General features: G+C 34.5%; 1 protein-coding gene across 3 annotated transcripts in view; it reads right to left on the bottom strand.

Annotated features, from left to right (window-relative positions):
• LOC123014656 (epithelial discoidin domain-containing receptor 1-like) overlaps positions 1 to 27,104 on the bottom strand; it is a 168,336-nt gene that overhangs the window by 140,117 nt on the left and 1,115 nt on the right. For 2 of the 3 annotated variants that reach the window (XM_044413876.1, XM_044413873.1), the window contains exon 2: positions 14,324 to 14,396. The exons of the other annotated variant lie outside the window; for it this stretch is intronic. The gene's annotated coding sequence lies outside the window, so the exon portion shown is untranslated. The remainder of the gene's footprint in view (positions 1 to 14,323; positions 14,397 to 27,104) is intronic. 3 annotated transcript variants of the gene reach the window in all.

Below are 27,104 nucleotides of genomic sequence, written 5' to 3' on the forward strand. Positions count from 1 at the left end.
AATTGTTAAATTTGCGTTCCGAGCTCATCACGAAGATTTTCCGAACTTAACCGAAGTGGTTGTATCATGCTTTTCACAATGGGAGAGCGCTGATTTCTATGCAGGTGCTTTGGGGTGGTTTCCAATGGACTAAAAATAGAAGAAAATGATTTGTTTTTACATTTTTTGATCCATCCGGAACCACCTCAAAGCACCTGCACCAAAAACCGGGCTCTCCAACGACCATGAAACGACTCCCTCGTTCAAGTTCGGAAAATCTTCGTGATGGGCTCGGAACGCAAATTTAACAATTTATTAAAAAAAAAGTACTGACTAGAAAACAATTCTGTTTAATTAGAGGTCACTTTTAGATCATAATCTTTAATTAAAAAAATTACCATAGTGGGTTGCCATTTAAAAAAAAAAAAAATTCCAGAACTCGAAAACTAAAAAAAATTTCGAAAAATGTTATTCTTGATAAATGGTCACATTTTAATTGGACTTTACGCTACACTAATTATTTTTTTTGTAAAGTGGTTAGTTTACGAGAAAAACGCTTCGTTTCATACTTTTGATTCACCTGGTATGTACTTCAACTACACCACGTAAATGTCATGTTCGACAGAATTTGTCAATTTAACATTGACAGTAAAATTATTGTCGTCGTTGAAAGTCTTTTTGGTATAATTTGCAAGTATTTTTCGTTTATTGGTTGATTTCTTGCTTTTGTTCTGCGTCTCATTGGTTTCTTTTAATAATTCCTTACGATTAAGTAAKTTCCATGAAATCAGGCATAAATACACTTGTGTTAGTGTAAAAAATTGAAATAATGAGGGGTCACCGATAAAAATTAGCCCCCATCAAAGCTTTTTAACTTACTTGGAAGATTGCATAAGATCGTCTATAGTTTTAAACCCTTAAAAAAACTCTATGTAAGAAATTACTTGACCACGCTCCTTATGTTTATGATGATTCCTATTTATGAAATACCGATTTTGCATCCATTTTATTCTCAACTTACCCACTATTCTTTAGAAAATCGGTTTTATACTAATGTACACCAAAAATTCCGAGTTTTAGATACAACATCCAAAAACATTGGAAACACTGCATGTAGAACGTCATTTCCAATCTATTACATTAAATTTTAAATGCCTTTGCAAAAAATCGTACAAAGTAACACTTTCTTCCATAAACAACTTCTAAGTCGTAGATATTGAACCTAACGTCAAAAAAATTGACGTTTTGTCATCGCGATGTAAACGTGGTGAGGAGAAACGTCAGATGACGCACCGGTCAACCCCCGTGATTTTTCCCATATCTACTTTATTTTTAATTTTTTGAAAAAAAAATTTTCACATAAATTGCAATTTTGACAAAAAAAATCGCATAACTCAAAAACAAATCAAAATTTCGTTCTGAAAATACGATCACATTTTTTATATTACTTTAATTTATATTAATTATTATTTTCTGGAGACAAATGATTAAAAATAAAACCGCTTGGTTCCATACTTTATATCTCTACTACTACTACTACAAGTTAATAGATGTACAGGGCGATTCAGATAAGATAATGAGCCTGACGATCTGGCGATGCAACCCAAAAAACAGATTTCATTTACGTTTTGATCTAATTTTAATTATGATTTGCATTTGCAATCCAAGTTATCTTATGTTGCTCTGATAGTGCTTTGACATGCAATTTATGATTTTTAAAAAAAACTGTTTGCCTACCTTTAATGTTTCACTGTTTCATACATTTTGTATTGGGTTTACACCGAAAAGACTTCTCTAATTTCTCTATCATTCCGCAAGAACTGAATGGCACTAATAATCGTTCTCTGCACTAATGTCAGAGAGACACCAAGATGATAACTTGGATTCAACTTGCAAATCCTAATTGAAATTGGATCAAAGGCGTAAATGAAATTTGTTTTTTGGGTTGCATCGCCAGATCGTCAGGTTCATTATCTTATCTGAATCGCCCTGTATAATATTTTGAAAAAAATTAGTTTGTAAATAATTAAAATGTTAGTGCTTACAATAGCTTTCTTAAGTGTATTTTGGTTAAATATTAAAAATAATCACTTTACGACTATTAGCAAAAAAGACCAAACGATGTATTAGAAGTGGCGTAGAAAAGAAAATTAGAAATGGTGTGGGTATATCGTTTTCGCATTTGTTTTATGCACTTTACTCGATCTATCAAGTCCATTGTCCCCAAAACAGCAAGGGGACCGTCAACATCAGCGTGATCAATCCGAAATTACCCCAGCGCACAAGAGGGAAAGTTGATTATATAAGTGTTGTATAGTTTTGAGGTGATCATTCGACCGTTCGGTCGAGCGATCACCACCAATCAATTTATTAATACAATTCCGAGGGGACAGTGCCATTTATTGTCGAAATGATCCATCGTTTCACGCATAAGCCCCCATCAAAGGCGTCGCCATCGCACCGTCACAAACCTTTAGGAAATAAACATAAATATGTACTTAGGTTCGATTTGAATATCTGCAAGATTTCGGGTTGTTATGTAAATGAAAGAGTGTTCCGTAAATAATGAATATCGTTTTTCCGGCTGTGAGCAAAGACACAGGAGAAAGAGAAGCTTCTCTTCGCTTCATTAGCATTCATAAAATGTTTCGACTCGAGTGCGGCGACGCTTCAATAAAAACAGAAACAATACGGGGCCGATTATTAACGGGGATTCTGACATTTATCCTATTACACGTTTTAGTTACTTGAGTTACACTCTCGCACTTTGTTGCATTCTCATGTTAATGAACACAGTTGGCATACGTGCCACCCACAAATTTAATTACGGAGTTATGTCATCAATGATACGGCTTCTCATTGCTAAGATTCTATTCACTGAGTGTATCGAGGGTGAATTGCCCCAAGTTTTGATTCTTCTGTTTATTGCTGATGGGGTTATAATTGCGATTCGCCGCCACATAGGTTGAACGTTTGACCTTTCGTAAGATGGTTTTCCAATAATACGTCCAAATTTCCAGGCCAAGTGGCACTCTTGTTAACGAACTGAAACTTTGTTTCAGTTTCTAATGTTTTATTAGAGTTGCAAAAATTTAATTATTTTGAAAAAAATTGCAAAGCGAATTTGAATGTAGAAAACAAGAGGAGATTTGCAAAATTAACTTCAACAACCCCACTCTGAATGCAGAAAACGTGTCTGTGACTTAAATCCAATTTAAAGTTGCTATGATAGTTTTAGCAAGTGCTCGGGGGTAAAAGTACCTTTTTGCAACGGTCGCCGTTGCAATTTGCTCGATGCACCGATTAAAAAGTTTCAGACTCATTCAACAATCAACTCATAATTTAGTGTCTCATAATGGAAATCGCCCGAATTAACTCTTTGTTTTCTTCATCTTCATGACAGAAAAATCAGAAATTCAGATACAATCTACATGAATAATGAAGGATATAAATTTCAAATAAACGAAGTGTGTATTCAAGCATTCAATTTAAACTGATATCCTTCAACGATACGTGAAGCAAGTGTAGTTCCACATTTTCTACATTTCCTCCACATTGCATATTTCATATTTCGCTCAAACGTTTTACACAATCTTGTACATCATTCAGATATATTTTATTTAAATCCTAGTTTGCAAATCATAAGATTGATGCAGTTTCACGAATCCATTTTTCTGCGACTCAATCGCTCCTCATACAAAATTCAAACCGATAATAGAACTCTACATTAGCAAATCCACCCGTTATTTCGCCTGTCTAATTAAAACAACGTCTAAAAATAGGTCAAACGTTCATTACGAAAACTGACAAATAGGACAGCAACTTCTTCAACACCAGACTTGATAATTAAGTTAAAATTTTCTAATTTTTATTTCTCGTCGTTACATCTCACGCTCGGATAAACAAAAAGTCAAACACGAACACAACTTAATTTTCCAATAGTGTCACTCTTTCTGCCACGAAAAAGCTTCATCATATCGTTGGCGGTTAAAGCTGCACCGGTTATAGGTGGCAGTAATTTGTTCGGCGATGCCGTTATCCTCGTAATGGCTAGTTCGAGCTTAACGGGATAATGGCTGCAAGGACATACAGGTACCTGTGGAAGCTCGCAGCGTGGGCGGCGAACACATGAAAGCACAGGTGCGTGAGCTTTCGCCAGACTGGTCGATATCTGGTACCGGTGTTGCACGCCGATTGCAACGCTGTTGCTTCGCATATTCGAGAGGGATTCAAATAAAAGAAAAATACGACGAGGCTTCGAACAGCTTTTTACATAGTTTTTGTGCTTTTTATAAGTTTCAGACTGTATCACATAAATAAAAACACGTAAAGCTTCCATTCTTCGGGCGATATTTTCAAATAAAATTTACAGGAAGAGGCAATCCAACCGGTGTTGATAAACAAAATACAGATTTTGACAGATGCGATGGGATCAAAGAAAATCACACTTATACCTAATTTAAAAAGTGCTCCCAAAAAGGAGTAAAGAAATTCTCGGTAAATATTTAGTATTTTAAAATTATATGTACCTACACTAAACCGAGCCTTTTACCTTTAAGGAAATTTCATTGTTTTATTTATATATTTAAACTGAATATTTTTTTTAATAGATCTGTCGTGTGACTAAATATAAAATGTGCATCATATTGTTTTGTTGATTATTATTTATTTGATAACAAACCGAGTCAAGCAATTTAGAAAAAAAGTTAATTATTTATCAATTTATGTATAAATATTCATACATTTCCGATGAAATCAGTTGCATCGGAAGTGGTCAGTTAATCGCCATCCATAGCAAAACAAACAGGAAAATTTCATCTGCTATTTCATTCCATAATGGAACCTATACGCCACATTTTTTACTCCTTTGGTTTAAGTTAATTATTAACCGCGTTCCACCCCATCGGTTGGTAAAATTCTATACTTCCGAGCTCCGCATTCTCCTAATGAAAACATAATTCGATTAGTGAATCGAACCGAATAATTTGTTTTATGTGTGAAAGATTGATTCAGGTGTAGTTCTTTGGCCTTTGTGCAACTCTTGGACGATCTACAGTTATTTAGTTTTTTCTCTTTCTGAAACAATTTCAACAGAAAGAAAAATATTAGGTCGGTTCTCCCGGGGCCCACTCTTGCCTCCCAGTTCAAAACAAACACTGCGTTATTTGTCTGCTAGTCAATACAATTTAGCACAACTACAATTTCATTTCATTTATTCTTCGACCTGTGCAATGCAAAGCAATAGAATCGACGTCTAGACGAAAACCTTTGATGTAGGTCAACCGATTCCTGTTTGTTCTGTATCAAAACCTTTTGATTTATTTTGCAACAAATCAGCGAATTGCTCGGATGAATTTTTACAAACTGTTTAAGAAAAAAACAATGCGACCGACCGACAATGTCAGTTTTCGATTCAGGAGCGTTTGGAACATGGAAAAGGCATTGGAAGCATTGTGTTCGTACTCGGGATAAAATGCTATTCAGACATTGTTGCAATCCCGGCACGTAAACAGTATTGCATTTTGGTAATGCAATCAATTATTTCAGGCCGGAGGTTTGGTGAGGGTATTTTGAAATTTTAATCCGCCATAATGGAACTGAAATTTCTAGTCAATATATTTGAGATGATAAATGGAAACGGTAACGTTTTTGCACAGAAAAAAATTACTTTTAAAAATCAAAACCGATGGCATCAAAAAACAAGTTTTTCTAAAATTGTATACATACCTTCCTCTATAGAAAAAACATTAAAAGTCAGTTGCCCTATCTTTTTCAAGTACAAATACAACACATTATTTTTAATGTGTTCACTCTGTTTCTTGTCTCAAACAAGTTTTTTTTAAGATTTTTAGAAAGAAAACTTCCTTGTCTTTTTCAGAGAAAATAGGCTAACAGTAAAACGAGTTAAATTTGTGTAACTGCGATAATTACTACCATTACCACTGATGAACCATCTATGAAGTTTTCTTTGGAAAAAGGCTCACTGATTTATAGAAATATTAAATAAAATTAAATAACAAAGACTGACAGCAGTTTTAAAATTTTATTCATATAAAGATTTAAAAAAAAATCAAAAAGAAATTTAGTGTAGTAGTAGGATGTAAAATGTTACTTCCGTACCAGGACATTTGTCGTCTTAAAAATCAAGGTTGAATCTTACAAATTTAGCTGTTTTCCCAAAAGTCAACAACCGAAAAAGGCCTAAAACCCTTCAAAAAGCATTAATTTTTATTCACTCCAAAAGTACCCAAATATCTGTAGACCACCAAGAATTGGGCACATAAAACAACAAGATAGAGTCCTACAAATTTAGTGTTTTCCCAAAAGTTAAAATCTAAAAAACTTACAAAATGCCTTGTTTTTAAGCGTCCCTTTAATGTAATCAATAGAGAAAATGCATATCTTAAGATAAAAATCCCTAACTTCGTAATTGATTGTCGGCTTAGACAAAAGGTGCTTTCTGGCATCCTCAAAAAGTAGACCGGGTCTGTTTTTTTTTAAATTTTACCAAATATTATCCTGGTCCATCAATAAAAAGCCATTTTGAGGTATTTAAAATAAGTGCTTTTATTTGTTTAATATTTTTACCGGTCGTCATTCCGACCGGTAAATTTTTTGCATGTCCCAATTGGCTTGGTCCTGAAATAAAGTCATTTTGGGGTGTCTCAAAACAAGGAATGCTGTAAGGTTTTTTGAGTGTTTTTAATGTAATTATGCTTGATTTTGGATGATTTTTAACAGTTTTCCCATGTGCTCATTTTCTGGTGGTCTATTAATTTTTAGGCGCATAAAAAATTCCGATTTTTGAAGGATTCATGTCTTTTCGGTTGTTTACTTTTAGAAAAACACATAAATTTTTAGGATTCTGTCTTGTTTTGTAAGGCGCCAAATATACCTCTTTGATTTGATGTTGTTTTTCTCTTTTTTTGCATGCACCAATTGGTCTGGTCCAGAAATAAAGAGCTATTGTAAAGTGTTTAAAAACAAGGTAATTTGTTAGTTTTTTAGGGCGTTCTTGAAGTAATTTTGCATTATTTTGGGAGATTTCAACAGTTTTTTCGTGTGCCCAATTTTTGGTGGTCTACAGATATTTGATACTTTTGGGTGCATAAAAGTTAATGCTTTTTCAAAGGTTTTAGGCCTTTTTCAGTTAGTTTCTTTTGAGAGAACAGCAAAATTTTTAGGGTTCTGCCTTGTTTTTTGAAGACGTCAAATGTCTTGGTCCAGAAATAAAAAGCAATTTTGGGGTGTTTAAAAACAAGACATTTTCTAAGTTTTTTATATCTTTTTCGGATGTTTACTTTTGGAAAAACACTAAATTTGTAGGACTCTACCCTGTTTTTTCATGTGCCCAATTTTTGGGGTCTACAGATATTTGGGTACTTTTAGAATAAATAAAAATTTATGCTTTTTGAAGAGTTTTAGGTCTTTTTCGGTTGTTGACTTTTTGGAAAACAGCTAAATTTGTAAGATTCAACTTTGATTTTTAAGACGCCAAATGTCCTGATCCAGAAGTAACATTTTACATCCTACTTAGTGTTCTTATCATCTCTGTTTACAGCTTCTATTTCAGGTTACCCTGGCGCAAAATAATTGAAGATTAATAGGGAATTATCACTGCAAACCGCACAATTTGATAGTATGCACGCGTATCGTAAATAAAGCGTTTTATTTTGACCACACACGTGCGGCATGCGGCTAATTTGCCTAACGATTTTGTTTACAACTTTGTACAATTTGCAATTAATCGAACTGTTCTGTAGACACATGTGTCGTATATTTAATTCTGCGGAAGCCCGAAGGTACGTAGGTTTATATATGGCTCATGTTTCAAGGGTGAATTAGACGGAGCGAATTCGGAAAGCCCGAGGCGAACGTCCATCAGAGCATCACAGAGCAGTGTCTCTTTCCTCCCTTTACGATTTGCGGCGCACTCCCGGACTACTCCGGATAACCGTAAAAGAAAAGTCAAGTTCAAAGATGACGTCATTGACGAATGCTGCGGGCGAGGGACAAAGCCTGGCTATAAAAATGTTTAATTAAACTTAAGGGTAGCGTGCATACAATAGACTCTTGTAATTAACCAGTTTGTGAGGGTTGGACTTGTTTTGATTAAGTAAATATGTTGTGGTTCTTGTAGTTTCGTCACCCTCCTCGCTTTATTCCCTTTGAAAATCTAACTGATGGCCTACTACTAGTTTATGCATTGAGTACGTTGAATATTAAATTTTCTTCTCTGATATATTTAACAAATGAAGTTTTTGGCGTTATCAAAATTTTTAACATGATTCACAAAGAAAATGATGTTATTTTAGATAATTAATTTTTTATGTTCACGTGGGAGCCATAAGACTGAAATTTGGACGAAAAACAATTTCAAAGTTAAAGTAAATATTAAATTTAAATGGAAGCAACCTTTAAGCAGCAATTTCTTCATCGATTATATGTCAAAATTTTATAAAAATCACGTATGACTCTAAAAATAAAGAGGCCAGACACACGATTAAGTTCTGTGAAAGTATTTCCATTTATTCAAACTAAACACGATGGAGAAAGATTTCAAGTGGAAAATAATACACCACTCAACGGAGAACGAATAAAGAACTCAATCAATGTTTTATGCCCAAACAGATTTTTTCCTAAAATAAGTCAACAATTACAATCTGTTTAACTTTAACTGAACTCCAAACCAGAAAGTTTCACAACTCCGTTTTATATAGGTAACTCAACTCCTCTTTTAATATTAACCAGCTAACATTGTCCAATTTGTCTATTTCCCTGTTTCTCCGAGGGTATAAATGTAAAATATCACCTCCTGTTCATTAACATTTTTCAAACAAACTTCAATAAAATATGACCGTAGTCCCTCCCGTCCCAAACAACAAAACAATGTGTTCCCCAACCTCATTCTTTTAACCCTTTTCATACCACGTGACACACCAGTGTATATTTTTTGCCCACACTTCGATACCTTCGAAGCGTTTCTTTCCTTAAAAGGCGGGAGAGCCTTGGGAAGTCCCTAAGGCTTCCACAGAGTGCTTCGCAGTTATGACGTACAACCTGTTGACCAAAGCGTGACAATAGAGCTCGACATCGGTCATTGTCTACTGTGATTTTTTCTTAAGGTACAGTTGGTGCACGCTGGACATATATTATGCATGGAGGAAGAGGCGTAAAATTCCGGACTTTGACTGACCCTCCCTTCATATTACATGAGCTGAGTTCGGCCCTTTCCGCGCTCTCTCCAACTTGAGGTCATTATAGCTCAACAATAACACTGGCTCTAACCGCTGAACCATGCGGCGAAGAACTATAAAGTGATTCTGGGAGAATAGTTCCGCAACTCAGTACATTATTTCGTGGTTGGCTAACAACTTGGAGGGCTCCCAGCGCATCCTTTGTTGATTAATTGTGTGCACGCCATCATGATAAACCATCTTCTTGGGTTTCCAATCGATCGCAATAACACCACTTCAAAGGAGTTTAGTTTTTATACCAGAGCCAAAAACGCTTAACTGTGCAAATATTTAAGAATTTTTTTATATTGGTTTTCACAAAAGGCGCCATAAACAAAACTAACCCAGTTTTTGTCCGAAAAGTTCTTCGCATCGTTCGCTGGACATTGTGTTGGAGGAAAAAAACGAACATTTATTTTTATAGGGTCTTTAATACAACTTTCAGTCTCTAATGAAGGCATCATTTGAGGGCAAAATGTGGAACACATTTACGCAGTTATTAATCCAGCTGAAATATTATTGAGAAAGAAATCATCTGTCAAAACCAAGTTCAAAACAATGTGTTGTTAGGACAGTTCAGAGAGACACATATACTAAACATGTAAAACAAGTACTTAACTAAATTTTTTATAATGACTACTACTTACTATAAGATGGTTCAGACAAATTAATCATGTAAATAATGCTGTTAATGGACTTAAGGCAAGTGCCTCATTAGTCTAACTGGCAAAAACATTGGTAATCCGTTTCAGAACGTCTTAAAAGAAAACATGGCATCATAAGTAAACAAATCTGTTGTGATCCTATTTTCGGTGTAAATACCGCAAAAACAAGGCTGGTTATTCCAAAATCCTCCGGTCTTAGCGCAGCCTGCAACGCGTGAGCGATTCAATAAATCTGTTGATCTATAAGTGTTATGAAGGAGGCTAGTGGTAAACGAGCGCGTGACGGAAAATCCAGCGACATTTGGTAACGCAAACCGCAGCATCGACGCCGTCGTCGATAAATCTTCTCTCACACCAGACCTAAATTGAAAGAGCCGGAGCACTCGCGCCAACTTTTATAGACGCTCGAGGCGCCGTCCCTGATCAATGCAAAGGGAATCATTGTATTATAACGGTTTTATAGTGTTGTGTGCAAATCCAAAGTGGTTCAAATAATGGCAAGGGTGATGTATCGTCGCAGGTTTCATGAATATGGATCCGAAAGCGACGTCTTCGACGACGTTCTTCTGCACCGCCAATTTACGTGCTGAAGCCTTGCAGCGAATAATTTAGACACGTGAGCTCGGCGCTCGGCGCAAGGCCGCAATCTTAACGCTTATACACACGTTACGAGGTTCTATCTGAGATGGAATGTGTGAATTATAGCCGCAGAGAAAGAATAAGTAAAGTGAGGAGTTGAGTTATGGAAACGAATAGGCGAAATACGAAATTGCAACAAATTAGAAGCGGATTGGACTGAGTTAACACAAAATGGAAAACTTGCAAATGCGAAACGAGATGTCGGAATCTGTCGCCTTGAGTAACAAGAAAATGCAAAACATGCCACAAAAATATTATTCATTATTTCTAACTAAATATAAAATAGAGGGTGCCACAGGACACAAATCCGGACCCATTTCTATTCACATTAACAGAGAAGCACCAATAAAATACCACAATTGACATTCAAGTCGTTCATTTTTTGGAATTAACCACCCAATCGACTTAATTCATTCATATTCATCTCGGCTCTCTTCAATTCGATTGGGCTTTCGTCGGCGATAAATTGGTGGTCTGCTGCGCCAACGCCACATTTTACGACATATTTTACGGTCCGGGACTATTTCATTTTTAATTCTAGGGGGCGTGTTGGATGTCGTCACGCCGGCAGCGAATGCCCCGTAACTCATTCGACCCCCCAGTGAGCTAGGATACCTGGCGTTCGTTACGATGTCATCGTTGTCACCAAAACATAAAACCTAAACTCAACCCCTTTCAAACTTTGACCTGATTTAAGTGATACATACTGGTGGCATACCCCACAAACTTGATACGTTGAATATGTAAAGGTTTTGCCATTAAATTTTAAACAAGCAAGTTATGCATATTTATCACTGACGAAATTTAATTTACGCGCGCCCCCTTGCCGACCATTAGACAACTTTTAATTCGATTCGCACGCTCCAAATCTTAGGGGGGCTAAAGCAATACCGACGCTGAAACGGATTAGTGCGCGGGGTAATTTCTCTAAAATGAATTTCGCAATGCCAAAAAGTAGATGCTTATCTTTCGGTACGGATTTAAACAAATTGGGGTGGTTGAAACGTTTCGAGTTTTTCTCACGAGTGGTCGTGTCCTAGGATTCTTGGATGTAGGTAAAAAAGGTGTCCCTAATTGACAGAGCGGCTTCTGATACATGCTTTGATATCATTGTACAGCATTAAAAACACTTCGACTTAGCGATACCCGTTTAGATGAAAGTAAATACCTTTAATTCCAATTACTTTAAGTCTGTTCCCAACGCATTAACAAGCGCGAAGACGAGAGATCTGATTAGACGACATTATCGTCAAACATACCAAATAACGCCACCAGAAATTGAATATAAGCCGTTAACGTTAATGGTTACAGCGTTCCTTAAACGGTCCGCTTCGCCCACTGTTATCTAATTGAAAATAATTCTCTCGTTGTTTGTACGGGAAGTAATTCTAGCTAGATGTAAGAAATGTGAGGAACGAGCGAACCCACTATCGTCTCATCTTCTAAGTGCCCAAGCGTTTATAAATCTAGAGAGAAGCTAATGGTGACACTAACGATCTGTTCGGCAACGCACATGGTCAACGAACAGGTAGCCGCCCCGCGGTTTGTGGTCGATTAACGCGCGCCTCATCCCTTATTAATGCCGGAGAGGAGTCGGCGCTGCTGACTGCCTCCTGGGTGGTATGCCACTCAAACGCTTTGTCCGAACACGATTTTTCAACTTTTTAATTAATAAGACAATATCTTCTCTTGTCAACGTGATTTATCGCTGTTGCGGACATCAATTCCATCCCCTCGACCAACAATACTAATTAATTTCTTGCGGTGGTGCGCACTGCTCACAACTTGGATATATGTGCTCAGCTCGACGCAGCCACCAGTTAATTAAATCGCCAGTCTTTCGCTCATCTCTGTTCATATTTTATCACAGACAAAGTGTGATAAATTTTGTAAAAGCAATCTCCTAGATTTAGGTGCCCCACAAGAATCTGTCCAAGGACCTTTCTTTCGTTTTACGATATCATCACTGGTTCTCTTAGAAAAAGATCACCACTAAATTTTTCTTGAAGATTCTTTCGCAGAGTTAGCCAACACATCTTCCGGTACATCCGTAATTCACAAAATAGACAAAATAAAACATTAATTTTATCAACGTTCCGATGATGCTAACTTGGTTATCGAAACACGTGTCAAAGTTGAATAAATAAAAGTTTTAATGTGCTGGGAATTTTTGTTAATTTCTATTTTAGATCCGCACCAGCTTCTATTTTCTACTATACTACCAATTCTTTTAAGTAAGGATAATACCAATTTTTATTTTATCAGATTTACATTTATTCGGTTTGTTTTTTTTTTTAAACATAATATCTCTAAACACTATGACATTTATAGGTTGCCAACTAGTAAATGTAGTTTTTTTTCTCCCAATGAAACAAAAATGTAACACACTTCGTAGTAAAAATAATAGCAATATTCCCTCTATATGATTTAGATATTTGGTAACTTTTCTGTCAGAAAACACTAAAAAATAGTAAAGTCTGTTTTTTCTTTGGTGAAAAAATTGGTAGCAGCTTGTCTCCATAGCCATAAATTTTGTTTGCCCTTTGTTTTTGTCCCTAGAAACTTTGTTAAAAAAATTTGGTTATGTTTTCAAATTGAGATGTTGTCAAAATTTTGACTTTTACGAATCTTGTGTGCCTGTTTGCTCTTTGAAAGCTCTATAATTGAATACCTGAGAACAGACATCATTACCTAAGGTCTAAAGACCGAATTCAGTGCTAATAATTTTGATAGAAACACACCGCAACAAAGTACAATGTTGTGGACAAAGATGAAGTTCTTGCTACAAAAACTTTGAAGAAAAAGAATGTATATACAAGAAAAAAGTTATTTAGTAAATGATACAAGTGGGTATTATGATGATTGGCAATAAATTTTGTGAAATTTATTGAAGTTAATGCATTTTATAAATTGTTCTTTACTTTAGTTTTAAAATTGTTACTTTTCCAACTCGTTCCTCAAAAACAATGCACAAAAGACTAATTTAATTGCGTTCATTCGGAGGTACTATCTCATTCATGTTTGTTTTGAATTTTAGTCAATTTCTTGCTAAAAATTGAGATTTAACAAACCTGCATTACAAATTGTGTCTACATTTTAGCGGGCGCATTTTTAACTTCCTGCTTGTAAACTATTCGTTTCCAAATTTCTAAAAACTGATAGCGGTACCGAATTTGTTTCTTTTTTCGTGTTTCGTCTCTAAATTTTCTTAGACGATTTTTTGTGTTGACGTTTAATAACATTGTTTTCAAACTAATTCAAAAAACCGAAACTGACAACTTCCTTTATTAAAATTACCATGAATGAATTTACTAGTGGTGCCAACGTTTGGCATTTCCATTTAAAAAAAAAACAGACTTTATTTCTTAAATTATACCTAACATTTGTATATTGCCAAAGAGTAAATGTAGTTTCATTTTTGTCCTATTTAACATTTTAATGACAAAGAAGCGAAAATGTAAGAATTACAGCCCCACACAGTTGTGCATTACTTAAAACTTTCTTGAGATAAAGGGCGTAATTGAAGGAAAGTAGGTCCTGGTTGTGTAGAATGCATTCGCTTGCAAGCACCGCACTAAAGCAAATACACATCTCGTCGTCGGCTTGTGCTTTTGTCGCAATATTCGTCCCCGCAGTTTCAGCTCAGAAAGCATAAATCGCGTTTACATTTGCAAAATGTTTCCAGAAATATGGCAAAGTTGCCAGACTAGGTAGGTACTTAAGCAGACACGCAGGGAGCGCTTTCTCTCTTTTGTTTCCAACTCAGGTAAGTGAACACGTGAATCATTTTAATTAAGGACTTACCGTGCTTATATTAGTGTTCATTGCGACAGGAAGGAACGAAGGAACCTAATTAATGGCTATCAGAAGCACTCATCTGAAAGTAAGGGAAAATAATTAAAGATTTATAGACGCGTACCGAGATTGATATTTGCGTTTAAAACCGAACCGCTGTCAATATTTATCGAGACGGCGAGAATATCAGTCTGTGTATTTTTTTCTATCTCGGAGCAGTTATAATGCATATGAAATATTCACGATTTGAACAAAAAACTCGAATGGAAAGTTGAAATATAAAGTCATATTCAGCTCATGCCAGTCAATCATGAAAATGCGAGTTAACTTTGGCAGATAGGAAATTTAACTAGAAGGTGAGTGACAGACAGGCGGAACATCGCTTGGATGCCGACAGGACTCCGACAAGGAATTTTACTTGGCAGGACGTCCCGAGTTTGCTAAACCAGAACCGAATGAGAACATCCCATCATTCCCGCAGTGTTCTACTTTCGGCGAAAATTGATGTTAAATCAAATTGCGTTACTGCGCAACACATTAAACACTTTGTGTCATATAATTTACAATAACATAATATGTTACTTTTCCTCCTAATGTTTTACGTTTGTCGGAACTACGCTGTACGCAGGAGGTTACAGACGTGGAACGTTTTCCCATATCTACCACAATAATGTGTTTAATTCATATATATTTGCTGACCAATTTGGTCCCTGAAGTGTTTTACGTTAATACAATTCGGTATAATTAAATTTAATTCGTATTAGTAATTTAATTCGATTAAATTTCCTTTGGTTTGGTTCTTTCACTCCGTTTCACAGTGACTGAATTCAATCAGATGATCGAACTTGTTTAAGTTAAATGTGTTCGGAATCTTCAATTCAGATAGATGGAATTGGTCCTTGAAGTAAAGCGAACTTTTAAACTTTCAATCTTCTAATAGGACGAAATATCAGTTAATCGGTAACGCTTTTCCACCCTCAAGATCACCCGTCGGTTATTTTTCTAAATATTTTTTTGAAAATTCAAGAAATGGCTTGTATCTTGAAGAAATGTTTTATTTCACTTAAGATAAACGATGATCGTGGACGTGAGGCCCATTCAACAGTTTACTGACCTAAAAGCTCACCACTAAAATTCGTCTTTTACGTTTTCAGCAGCCATAGAGCAATATCGCATAATCGTAAAACTCTAGTTAACTAACGTGTATTACAGGTGTGGCGTAATCGCTACATTACGAAAACTACCATTTAGTACAAGTAATTAAGGAAATATTAACTATGAGAAAATTGTACAGTTAGAACCAAGTCACTAGCTAATGACAAAAGTAGATTAAATCTATCCTCGTATATAACGTCAAAGCTCGACGTTTATTATCTTCCAATTTGGAGTGATTTAAAGAATCGTTGACCGGTGCAATTAATAATTGATAACCCACCCCTTTCTCATATCCATTAACCTATTTTTCCATGTGTAATTAAAACCAGTATTCGAGTAAATCCCCGACGACCTTATAAATCAGTGTTTATTTTCGTCGGTGACCGAACGAAAAGGTATCCGTAAATCAGTGAGTCGCTCCCGAAATCGCTTTACGATAGCTTTGAAAAGTGGATCACAATAGCTTTTAACCTCGCCTCATCATGTGCAAGCATTGTGTCTCGCGTGCCAACACGTCAACCAAACAAATTGAATCTCAGGTGAGTGCGAATCATCCCTTAACACCCCCTTCCTGCAATAATGGGATGACTTTTAAGAGGGCGCTGGACGGAAGCCAAATTGGCCCTTGGATCGTTACGGCACACCGCATTCTCTCTTCCACATTCGGCTTCTGTCGGAGTCCCGCTCACCGGCGACTCGTCGTCAAAACTAAATCCGAAATCTGAAGTTAATATAAATGCTAAAATAAAGTCGGACACACGATTTAACTAAGTGTTTCCCTCTAATAAGAAGTTTAGATTTGAGAGACATTTGCAGCTGTTACCAACGCTTGCTCTAGTAGATCGTGGATTTCTTTATTCTACAAGTGCGACCCCTGCGTACCATTCTTTTCCATCCTGAAAACAAAAAATGATACTGAGGCATTTCTGCAATAACAAGAGTCTCAAATGTGCATTCTCTGTATTTAAAGATATTCTGTTATTCTTCTGTATTATTTTGAAACTAACGAGCCGCCTATGTGCCCATCATCCGGCTCTTGTGTTCGTTCTGGTTTTGCCACGCGGCTCATTTGCCGACGTCAAGAAGGCAACATGATCGTCTGCCATGTCGTTACAACGAACGAGAGAATTGAATACGCGCCCGGAAAACTGAAGGGTGCTCCGGGATTAGTTGGTATAGTCGTTCGTGCATTATATGAAAATAAAAAGGACAGAAGCTTTATATGTAACAAATCATGATGTGGCGTCCTTTGTGACTCTATTTAGTTTGAAAAACGACGAAAAATAAAGCATTTTGACTTGGCCTCGAAGGCACCCTCACGAAGTCTAAGAGGATGCATTAATACCAATTTAACTAGTTTTGTGTGATCGCGAGGGGTTGCTGCATTGCGTGTTCTTGCTTCTGGGCATCTATTTATTTATTTACAATAATTTGTAGCTTCTGTCTGTGATAATTACTCCTTATTTGGTTCTGTCTGTTTCGTTATATTTTGATTAGTTGTGTTTTATCAAATAATAAATGTTCCTTAAGTTGGGCAAACATGTAGCTGTTGAAAGATTTAGGAGCACAAATGCAAGAAAGACAAACAAGACATTGCCATGTATGCATAATGCGATAAAACTAGTTTGAAAATTTATTATTACCTATAATACATCCTGATTTAATTTATTGGTAGCTTCAGAATTGGGTCAACGGCTTATTGAGGCTCTCTTATGAGTTATGGCGTGGATATAGGTATTCTCCCGCTAACAATATCAGAACGAATGTTGTAACTTCGGTAATAAAATATAATAACTGTGACTACACCAACTAAAATGCTCTGAGATAAGTCATGTTAAAAATTTTAACGTGGCACTCTTGCCCGAAGCTGAATTTACAACTCCCATGCCGGTTCTACGCTCACTGTTCAATTAGTTTTTTGTCAGAAACGACACCAAAATTTGAAATTTGCAAAATCCGATAATCTGCTTTTCTTCAAGTTGCATAAATTGAGCTATATTATTCTTGGTATCTGCTAAAAAATTCAATAAAATCGATTGGTCCTTTTCTTAGATTTATTCGGCTCTCGGAAAGGACATTAGACACGCTACTTCCAGATCATCTTCCACCATACATCAAGCCCTCCACCATGTTTTGGGGTGGCCCTTCGAACATAAATAGGCCACTTCTATTGCGAAAGGCGCTTGCACGCATAGCTCTTATAAATAAAACAGAATCTTCCAGATGCAATAATTTATTCCACAGTATTCTACCTACATTCTTTATAAAAAGATAATTTACTTCCCGCTTCTGTTTCAGATTATAATTTATGCATTTTTTAATAGTTCAATCAGGATTTTATGGTTTATAGCATGCTTCTGCAATATTATGAATCATTAACGAATCCGATCGAGCCACAATCGAAGGATATTTGCGATTGTAAATCTGTTTTCAATATTTTGAAAAGATTTGCAGATTGTTCTCGGAACAAATTGAATTTTTGTAATTTGTTCTGGGCCAGTGGAATTTCTTCTGTTGAATTTGAATGCATCGATTTGCAATCATTACGAGAGCTGCTTATTGTGCATGCAGTTGTTTGTTTCAGCTGAAATCCGGGTTTCTGAAACAATTCATTTTAGGAATTATGTCGGACAATACCCTGGCTTAACAACAACCTGCACCAGGTTTAACATTATCTGGTCGACATCTAATATGTTACATCCTCGGTTAGCCGGATGAGGGTCTCTCTCGACGTGACTGGGCATATTAAAATTTTTACACGTTTGCGTGTCGCAAAAAGGTGGCTTGCCATCGATTTACGAGCTTTCTAATTAATCGTAGTTTATTCCAACTAATTCAGAACTGTCCAACAATTCTAATGAATTTTATAAGTTTTTACCATTGTCATAATTTTCCAAATTGCCGTTTCCAAATAATCTACATACACTTCACATGAGGTAGAAGCTGAATAGAGGTCCGTATAATAATTATTGATAGAACAATAATAACGGTCCAATGAGGGCTTTATACGAGCATCACATTTTGATAATAGGCAAGAATTTGGCATAAAGCAATTACGTGCACAGACCATTTGCTGCTCAAAAGCGTATACATAGACGACCTCTCTATCTATATAGAGCGTACTCTCCAAACAACGCGAACGTGAAACTTACATGGAATAATAAACCATTTCCAGAAGTGCCAAGAAAACATTCATATCGCCGATACTCAAATTCAAGCAGACGTAATTGGAAGTTTCTTGAAACTTTCTTGATGCAAATAAAGCAAATATGGAAAACAGAATTTAAATTTATTGTTTCAATATTTGAGGAATTTTCACTCAAATACTTCCTGAATGCACCCTAAAACTAAACTTACATGCTGATAAACTTTTAATTACAATTTTAATACGACTTTGTATCCTAAAAAAATACAATTATTGTTAAAAAATTAACATCAGAAAGTTTCTTAAATACACCCATATAAAAATTTATAGAAAACACTAATTACTAAAGCAACAGCCCCAAACACTTAATTTTTTAATCTTTTAACTTTATTACTGCGATTTTTTTTCTCATATAACAGGACAAAGAATGTTCAATAGTGAATGTCAGTGCAATACGACAAAGTAACTTTAAAAAAGAAATTGTTGCATTGTAGTCTTTGTTCCCATTTGTGTAATCAGACTTTTGTGTTATTTCAGATTTAAATATATTTTATTTAAAAACCGAAACAAAAAGGATTTATTTTATTATTCATCACAAAACTAGCATTATAAAATAAATTATTAACAAAAAATTGTTATTTATGGTACAAATAAGTCGCGCAAAACATAGTTTACGCCAAGAGCCCGTAGAGCAAGTGGTGTACTTTTTTATGTAATTTATTTGTAATAATACACGTGTGCCATAGAAAACTTTATCCAATACCTCTTAATTGCTGTTTAAAATGCATTGTTTACTTTTTACTTAATATTTTAAGTTGTCATAAATTATTAAGTTGAAAATTATCTGTTTATTATTAAAAATTAGTTCAAAGCAATTATTAATTGTGAAATTATTTACATATTTTTCTTTGTCAAATAGATCGAAAAGCAGCTTCAATTTGCATGGACATAATAAATCGTTTTACAAACTATTGTAATTACATGTCGAAATACGCATGTACAGAAATCTGGTTTTCCAAATTTGGAAGAACCACTGTAGTTGCCACCTAGATTGTTTTTTTATAAAAAATTTCCTTTGAAGGGCGTCTACATTGTTTAGTGAGAGTCAACGTCAATTTGGCAACAAGACCAACGATCTGCCAAACTTTTAACTAGACGGTGTCATTGGTGTATCGACGTCGCCACCTGGGAGAGCCGCTAATGAAACTTTCAACCGAGTCCCCGAAGAGTCGAGAGCTACTTCAATTTTCAAGACGGACTGCAGAAACCATATTACCGCCAACTTCACTCCATCAAATATACATACGAGGAGGTTTTATTACTCGTTTTTAGTTTCTAACGACTTTGGCCCCAAACTTGCCACTTTTTCCATTACCTATACAGGGCGATTTTGCCAATACAGGGTGATTTTAATACAGACTTGTATTAAAAATTTTAAGATGTAGTATGCTAAAAAATCAAAATAATTCAACTTGCCTTGTCCAAATATTTATAGTTTCCGAGATATAAAGAATGCCAAAAAAATGCAGTATAACAAAGTTTTTAACTTTTGAGTACTTTATTTTAAAGTTTAGATTGCTTGTAGTTGGTGACATTCAAGGTAATAAAATTTGGTGCAACATTTTTACCTTATTTTTTTTATATGAGAACTCTTTTTGTAGTTCTTTTTGCTACTTTTCACTTATTTTTTTTAAACAATGTAGTAAAACAAGTTGAGTTATTTTTGCATCTCTTGTTCTCTACTACGTATAACTTATTAAAATTTCTGCACATCTATCAAATCACCCTGAGATAACGTTCAGAAAAAAAAACGCGATTTAACTACCCATCTCAATAAAATGACCAATAAATTTTACACTCGTACACTTTATTGAATGTGCGTTACCCCCGCTAGCCATAAATACATAAAGCAGCACCCGCGAGATCATTATACCGACTTGCCAAAACGACAAACCAAAATGCAATCATTCTGGTTAATTTAAATTTTGGTTTTAGAAAAATCATTTACATATAAACTAGCTACGTGTTATTTAAAGAAGATTACTTTTCTAGCTGTACATATCTGTTCTATCATTTTATGTAAATCTTGTATTATCTTAAAACCACATTTTTTTCCGTTCTGAAGCCTAATTGAGAGCTTAATGTAAAATTGAATGTTAACTAGCTACTAACTACGCATTCCATACATCAAATTTTGACACCTGTCAATATGATTAAGACGAAACAGGTGTCCGATTTGCATAATTCATTTTGGGGTGGTTTAATCAAATTCCTCCTCGAGTTTCGATGATCACATTTTCAATACAAACGTCAGTTTGAATATTATCGACAAGGCGTCTATTTATATTGACCAAAAAGTAGAAGTAGAAAAAGTTCATATAACACATTCAATAAAAGCGGTTTTTAACGTTGAAATTATCATTTATCAAATGTGAAATGTTGTCAGAAATGATACTTTACGTTCACTTTTATATCAGTAAATTTCTGTGAACATGTAACTTTGACATCTTTAAAACCTTGTAATTTTTCGGTATTTATTGTAATTTGACAAGCAATGTTGAAAATCAAAAAGCTACTACCAGTGTCAAAAACATATATCACAGTGCCGCACTTTCATGACAAATCAAGTACTTTATTAGGTTATAAAAGCATAAAATCTGCTTTTTATCAAAAATTACTTGTTTCCATAGCCACAAATTATGCTTGTTTTGTTTTCGTCTCTAAAAATTTTGAGCAAAAAGTTATGATTCTAGGTATGTATTGTAACTTTGACTTTTTTTTATTTTAATTTTAACTCTTACTTACTTACTTACTTGGAAACACTACTTGTGTAATGAATTTGAAATAAGGTTGAAGTTGGTACAAGTTCCAAATTCTTCTTCACCTTTCAAAAACACCGTCCCTTTTTCAACCTCTTCCTCAAATATGGTGCAAGCAAACATCCTTATTTTATTAATTTATTTCTTATTCACGATTATTTTGTATCTTTGTTAATTTCGTGAAAAAATTACGGAATAATTAGCAAACCAGCATTACAAATTGCGTTAAAATTTTAACGGTGGTCTTTTTATGACATCATTGCATACTTTTCGTCTCAAAATTTACAAGAACTGTTAGCGGTACAGAATAATAAGGAGGTAATGCCATAACAAATGCCAATTGAAATAAAAATATACCGCTTATGAAACACCCGCAATTATTCTTCTACTAGATCATAATATAAAATAGTAATTTTGCTTTTATTTTGTAGACAGATATTTACTCATAATAAAATATGGAATGATTTCCATCGGATATATGACATATATGTGTATGAATTTTATGTCTTTTTCATGTTCATAATAAAAATTCGGGAATAATAAAAACAAAATTGGTTGTGTTTTAGTAAAATAAATACATATATTTCTACGTTTATAGCAAGATTTGCTTAGGTTTATGAAGTATTACTTTGTTTAAAATTGAGAAAATTGTAACGTTAACTATTGGCAGGTTCATATTTTTTATTGGAAAATAAATGAGAAAAAAATTATTCAAAATACAGCAGAATTGTAATGTAGCAATTACATGTCTCAGAAGTAAATTTTTAATGTAAAGTAATGGTAGATTTAACCAAAAAAATATGTTCTAAAAAAATTTAGTTTCTTTTGACAGCACTGAAACTATAATTACTTCTCGAGCACTTGTAAGTCACACATTTCAAATTTAAAAGGGAATTCTTTCAAGTTTTTTCAAAATTCAAAATTTTTTGCGAATTCCTGTTTTTTGTGCCTAAATCCCAAAATTAGTTCTTAAGATTAAAACATTTTTATCCGGCTTGTAACTTTGTACTTGGGCGAAACGCAAGATAAATCCTTCCTTGCGACTAAAAATGTGAGTAAAATAATCACAAAAACTTACCTAACCGAGATTACAAAAATCTCTCAACAAAAAGAAGATTAGTCCGTTTTCGGAGCAGAACTCATCTCGTCGATATTATTTATTAACCGACGCACAACGAATTCTTTTATAAATAAAGCAGTTAATATTTCAGCGGCACCTGAAACGGCGCTTTCGCATAACATGAACTAATCCAGCAAAGAGCTTTTAAAGGGTAAATTTTTCAAAGGGACAGGATATATCTGAACGCAAGCCTTGGCCGTACGAATGTCTCGGAAAACAAACGATCCTACCACCAAAAGGAATAAGTCCAAAGATGACCACAAGATAAATCCAACGAAAAGATCGCGGTCAGACCAAAATGCGATTACGTGAAAAGTGGAACAAAGGACTGTATCTTCTGACCATCCTTTTTGACCCCACGGCTTGACCCGCGCTAACGAATCGTCGTAATTAGGCTGCAATTCTGTTTCTTGACGTACGAGGACTTTATTCTGTGATAAATACAAAAGTTTTTTATTTCCTCTAATTACTAAATGCTTTTGTGTTGTTCTAAACGAATCAAATAAATTTCTGTTGCAACGAAACCCCACAATGAAGTAACTTTGTTGCAACTCCCGTTTCGCGTCAATCGCCAATAGCACAAAGCTGAAATAATTGAAGTGATTTGCTATTTGTTGTTTTATTTGATTCCACGACGTGTGTGTTTCGAATCTGGAATGACTAAGTTAAATGGAGTGTGGTAGGTCCGTTGCATAAACGGAACGGCTTATGGTGAATGTTAAAGGAACAAACAACATAGCAGCGCCCCCTGTCGTCGAGTTAACTGCTCTGATATATAGGTACTTCCCCGAAATGTGTGAACTCGTGTCAGAAACACCGACCGAAACTAACTATGGAAGAGGTGGAAAAGCGAGGACTGTCTTTTGCAAGTCGGACGACCTCATCAGCGGCACATTTCGGCACTTTCAAGGCTTGTAATTGTATGTCCATCTGGTGTTGTCAGACTGATTCCGGAATGTGATTTGAACAGCAATATACCTGTCGGCCGGATCAAGCAAACACGCCTGACAGCTCCATTCAACTGTTCTAGTCGGTGAATCAATAAGCCTTTACTTGGGCCCAACCGGGGATGTAATATGCAAGCGCATATCCGTTTATTTGTCTCGCTGTAGTCGTTTCTCATCGGGGCACAGGATATGCATGCAGGATGACATTTTTTAAAGAGCGAAAGAGCAAAGGGCCACAACGATATGACAAATTCCGAGCAAATGGAAAAATACACAAGACATTTTTATATTTACATAAACATAAACAATTCCCTTAAAAAATATGCAGCAAAAATCATCTTTTGACAATAAGTAAGTGCAATTTATTTAAACCTATAAAATGTCTAGTATTCTGAAAAAGCACCCACCTGTATTGTTATTCCCTTGGTTGGGAATTAATTTAAAATTAGTAAGATTATGAGTTCAACAAATGTCAAAAACACAATTTACTTGCATCGCATCTACGTCAATGCATCAATTTTGTTGGAAAACACAAATATTTTGTTATTTCAACAAAATGTGATTACTTATGAATAAAATAACAAACAAACTTTGGTGAGAATTACACCCTCAGGATGCGCCACCCATTCATAAATAACTTGATCTTTAGAAAGAAAAATTAAACTACTGTACAGCTGGTTAAATTTAGTCTTGTAAACTGGACGCCAAAATTAACCGAACTAAAATTTCTCGATTTTTCACATTGCAATATTTTTGTTAATCGTTCTCAGATTTCGACGAACTTTGTTTGGTTTAAACAAAAAACTTTGTAAATCATAGTAATTTAATTCAATAACATTTCTAATTTTGTCTTCTAAATGTGATACTCAAAAGACAAAGGCACTGTTTTTTTACTTATTTTTATACTGAGCTGTGGTGTGCGACAGAGACAAACTTAAGTTTTTGTGATTCCAGATTATTGCCCCTGAATTATGTATCACATTTTCCATAATTTTAATTCTTGAGACATGCGAGATATAAACCTTCAAAAAAGCATTACATTTCCATTTCAATGAATATTCGTATTAAGTAGACCGAATGTGCCAAAATGTCAAAATAGGCGCAAGGAAGCTTCCAATAATTAACCGTTTTACTTGTTGTAATTCTTTGAAGTTCCAAGTTTTTCAAATTTTTTGTGTTCAAAGACGTAATTGTGCTTTTTTGGTGACATAAGCAATAATTTTCGGTTTAACTATCTTTTTATGTAGCCTACTTTTTGAACGAATATTTAGTAACATTAGAAAAGTCTTTTTTAATGCTTTGTATCTCTGAGGCACCAGAAGATAAAATTTTGAAACAAATTGGTCCTCAATCAGAAAAGAACAGGCAATAATCTGAAATAAATAAAATAGTTATTTATTGTAAGAGTGTGTTAGGTAGCGTTTTATCCACGCAAGAATGTTTAACCCAAATTATTCCAAACTTAATTAAAAATTAAAGTGACATTTAAACGTCACGCCAAATGCGCTTTCGGTTAAACGTAGTAAGCTGTTACGCGGTGCGCTGGTTACTAACAGTGGAATAAAATTACTTTATAAAGTTACTTTATTCCACTAGTGGATAAACTGATACTTTCTACGCATCTAAAGTGTGGAATAAAGTCTTTATAGAGTGATTGTGGATAAACTTAATTTTGTCTCTGTTACACACCACAGCTCAGTATAAAAAAAAGTAAAAAAACAGTGCCGTCGTCTTTTAGGTATAACATTTAATTTACAAGACCAAACTAGAAATGTTATTGAATTAAATTACAATGTTCTGCAAAGTTTGTTCTTTAAGCCAAACAAAAATTCGCCGAAATCAAACAAAGAATAACAAAAATATTGCAATGTGAAAAATCGCAAAATTTTAGTTGTCCGGTTAATTTTGGCGGCCAGTGTAGCATAGAAACTTTGAGGCTGCGCCTCCCAATCATAAATAACTTAATCTTAAAATTCAGTCTTGTATATTGCCAAAAATTACTAATGTACACATTTTTTGTTAATTAGTGATTACCTAAGCTAGATCAAATTTTATGAATGCATCTCATATAACTTATTTTTAAAAATAATCCATCTTAACGTTTTTATAATTATTGTTAAATTAGCTTTATGTAATCTATTTTTAATTACAGTAGCTTTTTAAGCAATTGTGAGTAATTTTGAAACTAAGCATAATGTGCTTTTACGGCACAAACGAATGTGATCTAAAACTAAAAGTACATTTTAATTAAAATTGCTGTCATTTAGTTCCTTTACGACTTCCTTATGTATATCGTAACTACTAGCCTTATTTCACATAACCAACACCGGAAATACGTGAAAATAAATTAACGCTGAAAAATCATTTTCCTCCTGAAAGGAAGCTTTGTGTCGGAGAAAACAGAACGTTTTATTTAAAAAAGGCTCGCATTATGTGTAGCAGTCAACAATAATCTAAATCGAATCGTTTCGACATTTCCCCTAGCATAAAGAATTATAATACGTGTAATGTTTTGAAGTTTGATAAGAAAAAGTTAATCGAGTTTTTTTCAAGTCCATTGACGCGTCGTAATCCACCATTTCCAGTAAAAGATAAAAGAATGGTTGACGTTAGTTACTCGGCCACGTGGAGAGAACCGCAATAAACTCTCAAATAAAAATTCCACTGTCTTCCGAACGATTTGATTTCTAATAGGGTTTGCACTTTATGAGGTGTTTCACTAAACAATTCCTACGCCATATATTTTTTCGCAACTGTCTTCAAACACGAAATATTTGTACTGGATTACAAAGAAAATACAATATGAAAAATAATAATAAGGTGCATAAAGCATGAATCACAGGACATATTTCTTAAATTGATCTTCTTCTCCTCTAAACAAGTACACAGACAATCGACTTTTTTTGTCAAACAAAGTTTAATAAAGAATCGCTGTCTGTATTTCAGCAGACGTTTATTATTCTATTCTTGAGCACATTTATAGAAGTGTTTGGAAAATAAAATTCATTTTCTATGCCACGCGAAAAAAAAAACAATTTTTGGTAGTTCAAAAGCGTGTTAAGAAAATTCTATAAAGTTGGTTATTTATATTGAAAGACACGATCTAGCTACAACAAATTTCGACCATTAAATTCTTTTCGAGTGAGTGGTGAGAGCTGAAAGTTCCGAACTGACCCTACTTAAGAGTTTTCCTTTAAAGAAATATTTTCTCCACATTGTATGTGAAAAGTTGAAGCCATCAACGTTAAAATCCAAAAAATACGCACAGATTTCAACACCACGGTTTTAATTTTATAAAAAATAATATAGTTAAAATTACATCAACAGTTTTTAGGCAAGCAGGCATTTGTGATTTGAAAACACATTTCAATCAAATGTTTCATTTTAATTCGTTAAAAGCTTTATTATTTTCACAAAAAAATATATTATTTCATCTACATTCTATTTAATAAATCCAATTTCAAAGTTGTTGGTATTAAATTTCACTAGAAATGTTGCAAAAGAACTAATAATAATATTTTCATTAAGTACTTAAAAACTTTTTAATTATCGACAAAATTAAAATAAACATGAAAATAATTAAAAACTAACAATTTGTATTTTT

The sequence above is a fragment of the Tribolium madens genome, unplaced genomic scaffold (assembly GCF_015345945.1).
Source record: "Tribolium madens isolate multiple individuals breed KSU strain unplaced genomic scaffold, Tmad_KSU_1.1 Scaffold_97;HRSCAF=244;Tcas5.2_LG3a, whole genome shotgun sequence".
In the NCBI taxonomy this organism is placed as follows: domain Eukaryota; kingdom Metazoa; phylum Arthropoda; class Insecta; order Coleoptera; family Tenebrionidae; genus Tribolium; species Tribolium madens.